At 43.7% G+C, this 6,522-nt stretch overlaps 2 protein-coding genes across 7 annotated transcripts in view; one reads left to right on the forward strand and one right to left on the reverse strand.

The window, feature by feature from the left end:
- Csad (cysteine sulfinic acid decarboxylase) overlaps window positions 1–6,522 on the reverse strand; it is a 35,893-nt gene that overhangs the window by 28,721 nt on the left and 650 nt on the right. Inside the window, exon 1 of one of the 3 annotated variants that reach the window (XM_010609298.2) lies at window positions 6,415–6,482. The exons of the other annotated variants lie outside the window; for them this stretch is intronic. The gene's annotated coding sequence lies outside the window, so the exon portion shown is untranslated. Of the gene's footprint in view, window positions 1–6,414; window positions 6,483–6,522 lie in introns of those variants that run through there. 3 annotated transcript variants of the gene reach the window in all.
- Window positions 6,437–6,522, forward strand: part of Znf740 (zinc finger protein 740) — a 16,162-nt gene continuing 16,076 nt past the window's right edge. For all 4 annotated transcript variants that reach the window (XR_777336.3, XR_777337.3, XM_010609295.3 and 1 more), the window contains exon 1: window positions 6,437–6,520. The gene's annotated coding sequence lies outside the window, so the exon portion shown is untranslated. The remainder of the gene's footprint in view (window positions 6,521–6,522) is intronic.

Below are 6,522 nucleotides of genomic sequence, written 5' to 3' on the forward strand. Positions count from 1 at the left end.
AAAAAAAAAAAAAAAAACAACGCCAAAATATACACACTGCCAGACTCAAGGAATGTTCCTTATATAGCATTTGGTTTCCCATCTTCTCTGTCCATCATCATCAAAGGTCTCACAGGTATCAAAGGGAGCCAGACGTTGCTCATTTCTGTTACACAATTCGTGCTGGCCCTGGGAGGAGACAGTTCAGCTTGTTCAGCAAATCCTGACCATCTACTTCTGCCGCCTGGCTGGCACTGTTCCAGGTGCTGCTTCTGCCAGGGGGCTTCAGCTAGCTGGCTAGCAAGTAGACTGAAGGTGTGAATGCTGCTGCACAGGGACTAACAGGACTGGTACACTCTGCTCCCCAGCCACTCGAGCTTCTAGAAGAAAAGACTCAGGTTCCCTGGAAGGCAAAGAGAGCCTGTGTGTCGAAGACTGGTCAGAAATCATTATACCACTATTGGAATAAGTGATGCAGTAAGGGAGGTCACAGAAAAGGGAGGCAAAAGGATGTAGTCAACTGCCTCTTAGGTACCTTTTCTTGGGGGTGGGGGTTGAGACAGGGTCTCACTATGTAGTTCAGGCTGGCCTTAATCTAAAAGCAATCCTCCTTAAAAAAAAATTTTTTTAAAGCAATCCTCTTGTCTCAGCCTCCAGAGTGCTGGGATTTCAGCCATGTGCCACCAACATCCAGGCTCTCAATCAGGTCTATTTGAATGTTAAGAGCCAGCCTGCCCATAATCCCAGTGCTCAGAAGGCTGAGGCAGGAGGATCCCAGTGAGTTAAAGGCCAGCCTGGACTACATGGTGAGTTCAAGACCAGGCTGAGCTACATAGCAAGACTCTGTCTCACCCCTATCCTCAAAAAAAAAAATTAAAACCCTGGGTCTGGTTGAGCGTGCAGCTCAGCGAAAGAGCCTGTGCTTAGAATGAATGAGGCCTGGGTTCCATCCAGCACCAAAAAAGCACTCCTCCCCCAAAAAAATCACACAAAAAAACAATTTGAAAAAATACAACACTGGCTTCTCTGTTAGCTGACTATTCACACACTGAGTCCACACCCACACTACTAAAGGCACCAGCTTCTCTTTACGTGCCCAAGGTTTTTCACAGTTCTAAACTGTACATCCCCGGGCAGTAAGAACTAAGGGGTACCTTTCATTGAATAAAGCAGCAAATATAAAACAGGCATGCCCCGGAATGTTAGTTTCCAGCTTCCCCGCTCTCCTCTGCCCTCCTCCAGGTTCTTGTACAAAGGCAATCTATAAACATTCGTTGAATCTATCAACTACTGTACTTAGGCAAACTGGAAATAATACTCTGCTTGAATTTGATTTGCATAAACCAGGAATCTCTACTAATAGTAACCCAGATTTGAGGAGGTTTTTTTTTTTTTTCCTGTTCAAAGTATTCTCATCTGTTACTTCATTTGATACAACAGTACTAGAAGCCAGGTGTGCTGGTGCACATCTGTAATCCCAGCACACTGGGAGGCTGAGACAAAAGGATTACAAATTCAAGTCCAACCTTGGCCACTTAGCAACTAAGCAAGGTCCTCTCTCAAAAAATAAAAAGGGCTGAAATTGTAGCTTAGAGTGAAGGCTCTGAATTCAACCTCTAGTACTACAAAAAAAAAAGTTACTAGAAATGAGCTAGAATATTTATTTATTTATTCTTATCTGTCTCTCAGGCCAGAGTGAACTAATTTGTTCAAGATTACAAAGGTAACATGGAACAATCCTGGGTCACTGACTTTCCGACATCTAGGCTAAACTTTCTATATCACTGGTTGCTTAGAGCTTTCAGCTCTGAAGGCCTGTGCCAAATCACGGTAGCAGCCTATTCTCTTTATTTTTTTTTTTCCCCATCTTTTTCCTCAAATAAAACCATCTTTTGTTACATGAAAAATAGATAAATCTGACATCTCTCACTACCTTTTTCCATATATGAAAATGAATTACAGTTATAATAAAGACATACACTGAAAATCTACAACTATCAGAATACCAGAAGTATAGGAAAATTTTTTCTGGTACCAGGGATCAAACTCAGTACCTTGTGCTTGCCAGGCAGGCGTGGCGTCACTGAGCTACATCCCCAGCAGGGAAATATTTTAATAAAAAAAAACTTGGGGAGGGTTGGGGTTTTAGTTCAGTGGTTCCACGCCTGCCTCATAAGCGCAAGGTCCCAAGTTCAATCCCCAGTACCAAAAAAAAAAAAAAACTTGGGGGGCCAGGGATTTAGCTCGGTGGTGCCGCACCTGCCTTGCAAGTGCAAGGTCCTCAGTTCAATCCCTGGTACCAAAAACAAAAACAAAAACTTGGGGCCAGGGATGTAGCTCAGTGGCATTGCACCTGCCTCACAAGTGCAAAGCCCTGAGTTCGAACCCTTAGGCCAAAAAACAAACAAACAAAAAACCCTAATAAGCCACAGATTTAGCAACATAAAACTTAAATTTCTGCGTAAAGATAGACACCATTAAAATGGTTAAAGATAACTCTTGGCTTTATTTTTCTCACTCATTTTACCCAGTGCTTTTCAAAATGGTCTTTGCAGCCAGGTATGGTGGTGTACACCTGTAATCCCAGTTCTTAGGAGGCCGAGGCAGGAGGATCATCACAAGTTTGAGGCCAGCCTGGGCTACACAGTGAGTTCAAGACTGGCCTGAACTACATAGTGAAACCCTGTCTCAAAAAACAAAAACAAAGAAAAACACCCCACACTACCAAACAACAAAAACAAAAAACTGGTCTTTGCTCTCCTAGCAATCACTCTTTTCCAATGTAAATTTTAAAAACCAATTTAAGGGTTAGGGATTGGCTCAGTGGTATAGTACTTGCCCAGCATGCATGAATCCCTGGGTTCAATTCCCAGTACTGCAAAAACACCACCAGAAGCCTGTAATGGCTCAGCAAGCAGAGACATGATGATGACAAGTGTGAGGGCAGCCTGGGCAACTTACCAAATCCCTATCTCAAAATCAAAAATAAAAACAGCTGGGAAGGGCCAGGGATTTAGCTCAGCGGTGCTGCCACCTGCCTCACAAGTGCAAGGTCCTGTGTTCAATCCCCATTGGTGGGGTTGTAGAACCCTTGTCAAGGCTGAAACCACAGCCTGGCACTAACCACACCCCCATCCATTCTGCTCTCAAAAGAAGTTGATAGATGAGAACAGTAATATCTACAAGATGAAGAGGATTTTTGTCAATCAATAATAAATGATCTACTCTTTTTTCATGGGCAAAGAATATGAACAGACAGTTTACAAAAGCAATTAAAACGAGCAGCTACTCTGGAGGCTGAGGAAGGAGGATCTCACAAGTTGAAGATTAGCCTGGACAACTTAGCAAGGACCCCCCCCCCATCTAAAAATAAAAAATAAAAAGGTTGGGATGTAGCTCAGTGGTAAGAGCCCCTGGGTTTGGGGAGGGGTGACTAACTTCACTATTTATGACATATTAATGACACACAAATTAAAACAAAATAGTATTTTCCCTTATCAAATCAGTAACTGCAGGAGGATCACCTCAAGTTATATAGCTAAACCCTGTCTCAAAAAAAAGAAAAAGAAAAATCACTTGTCTACACAAAACAACATCCAGTTTTGCCAAGGTAGTAGCATTTACACACGGACCTAAATGAGCATGTACTTTTGAAACACAATTTCAGATTCTATTAAAATTTTAAAGGCACAAATTCTATGAACTTGTGAAAAAAACTATATAAGAATGTTCATTATAGCATTTTTTATTTTTTTATTTTTTGGTACCAGGGGTTGAATTTGGGTCCTTGTACTTGCAAGGCAGGCAGCAGAACCACTGAGCTAAATCCTCAGCCCTTTAATTTTTTCATTGAGTTTATTGATACATTTTAAGTATACAGTACAGTTACGTTCATCATTGGGATCTTGCAGCTTTACATGGCAGATCTTGGTTCTCATTGTTTCCCCATACCATTATAGCATTGTGTAAAAGAAAAAAACAGGAGCTAACGAAAAGGTTCATCAGGTGGGACTATATAAATCAACACAGCCCAGGGATTTAGCTCAGCAGCACCATGCCTGCCTCACAAGCACAAGGTCCTGAGTTCAATCCCTGGCATGGAAAATAAATAAATAAACATAAAGTGGAATTATGAGCAATTCCTTCTGTTTTTGGTGTTCTGAAACAGGGTCTTGCTATGTAGTTCAAGTTTTCCTTGAACTCACCTGGCAGCCCAGGTCAGCCTAGAACTCACAAAGATCCTTTTGCCTCAGGCTTCTGAGTGCTGGGACTACAGGTGCACACTACCCCACCTGGCCAGTTCTGTGCAATTTTGCAAATTTTATTTTTCTTTTTGGAGAGAGTCTCACTATACTGCCCAGGCTTATTAGTTCAAGCACTCTTCTTCACTCAACCATCAGTGTAGCTGGCACTACAGGCTTACATTTTGCCCATTTGTTATGAAATAATTTTATTCTTTTTCTTTTTCTTTTTTTTCTTTTTTTTGGTACCAGAGATCGAACTCAGGTCCTTGCACTTGTAAGGCAGGCAGCAGAACCACTGAGCTAAATCCCCTATGAAATAATTTTTTTAAAGTAGGAGACTGTGGGTATGGTTCAATGGCAGACCTCTTGCCTAGCACAGGCAAAGCATGAGTTTGATTCCCAGCACTCCATTCCCAGCACAGGGCGGAAAAACAGTCAATGGATGGGCTAGGATCCTAGCTCCATGTGCAGGCAAGAGAGGTGTTGGGTTCATCTCTAATACCACAGGGTGGGGGAGAACTGGGACATGTCCAAAATACACTGTGGCACCTTATAGGTGCTCAATAAATATGCCCAGATAAAACTTTTTTATATAAACAGAAGTCTGGAGGTATAAACTACATGCAACTGGTAAGATGAGTTATCAGGAACATAGGATAACACAGGAGACTAAACATTTTTAGCTTTCATATTTTGTACTGGATGGATCGATAAAAGTATGAACTTTTTTTCCAATTAATTTCTTTCTTTCTTTTTTTTTTTTTGATACTGGGGGTTGAACTCTGGATCTTACACTTGCAAAGCGGAACCACTGAGCTAAATCCCCAGCCCCTTTTCCAATTAATTTCTAGCTAGGCATGATGACCCACACCTGTAATCCCAGCACTCAGGAGGCTGAAGCAGGAGGATCGCTGTAGACTGGAGGCCAGCTGGACTACATAGCAAGTTCAAGACCAACATGAACTACATAGCAAGACATTGTCTCAAAAAAAATTTTTCTGGTGACTTTCGCTTCATTTTATCTCAACTTTAGGATGATTCTGATAGCACAAGAAAATTCCTTTTATGTCTCCAAGCGTACAGAGCTCAGGAAAATAAAATTTTTGTACAAAATACCAGTCGGAAAGTCTTTTCTCATTATACTTTTTTTCAATATCATTAGTTTTCCTAAACTCACAACTTGATAGTGCCTACAGCAAAAACTGTACTTGCTAGGATTTAGCTCAGTGACGTGGCACCTGTCTCACAAGAGCAAGGTTCTGAGTTCGATCCCTGGTACCAAAAAAGAAATTGGAATTTAAATGGAATTAACATTTCCATCTCTAGGACCCCTCCTAACGGCTAAAGGTGGTGGCAGAATTTGAAAATGGGATCAATTTTCCGTTTTCCTAATGAAACCTGACGCAGGGTCCAACCTGCATAGCAAAGTTTCCTACAAAAGTAGTCTCCTACTGCGAAGAGTTCTAGGTCTGCAGCGAGGAGGCCACAACTACACCGCCTAAAATAAAGGCAGAAAGGTAAAAGTTAACCAGCAGCCATCGAGGTGAGAGGCTTTAACTTCTGCCAGGACATGAGCCGGGGGCGGCCTCAGACTATTCAAGAAACATCTCTGAAAGAACACATTTTCAGACTGTGTTAGATCGCAAAAGGCAGGATTTTGCAAAGAAAGTTCTCTTCGCTTCAGCCGACCCCAGCATCTGAAGGACAAGCTCCGATGACAAGCTTAGAGAATGACAAACCTGGCCGATTTGAGTGAAAAGATCGGGAATTCGAACTACTCTGGTTTCTACTTGGGGCTCCTGGCCCTTTAATGATGGAAGGCAGAGAAATGGAGATTCCTCAAGAGCTTTAACTAGCTCATCCACCAAACCTACACTAAAATAGCTTCCAGCGCCTAGCGATTTCCGGGCCTCGGTTCTTGCCCTCATTCAAGATGGCAGTCGGAGTTCGTACACATCACTGCGCACGCGCCAGCTCTTCGGCACGCCACCTCCCATCCTGCTGAGCGCGGCCCCACCCACTCGCCAGCTGCAGCGCTCCGCGTGTCCCCAACCTCACCTCCTTTCTGCCTGCCCCCGCCTGTCCAGGCTCCCAAGCCCGGAAGTGGATGTTGCCGCTCCGCGGAGAGGACGAGGGGGAGGGGAAAGTGCTTCCGGGGAAACGGGCCCCGGGTTGGTGTTTGTAAACTTGCCTCGGTCCCGGCGGGGGCAGCAGCGGCCGCGGGGTTGGCACTGTTTTCTGGGGCCTGGAGGAGGCGCCGCGCAGCGGGGGAGACAGCGGGAGGCCGCGCCTGACAGGT

This window comes from Fukomys damarensis, unplaced genomic scaffold, assembly GCF_012274545.1.
Source record: "Fukomys damarensis isolate Sample0158 unplaced genomic scaffold, DMR_v1.0_HiC HiC_scaffold_15, whole genome shotgun sequence".
In the NCBI taxonomy this organism is placed as follows: Eukaryota; Metazoa; Chordata; class Mammalia; order Rodentia; family Bathyergidae; genus Fukomys; species Fukomys damarensis.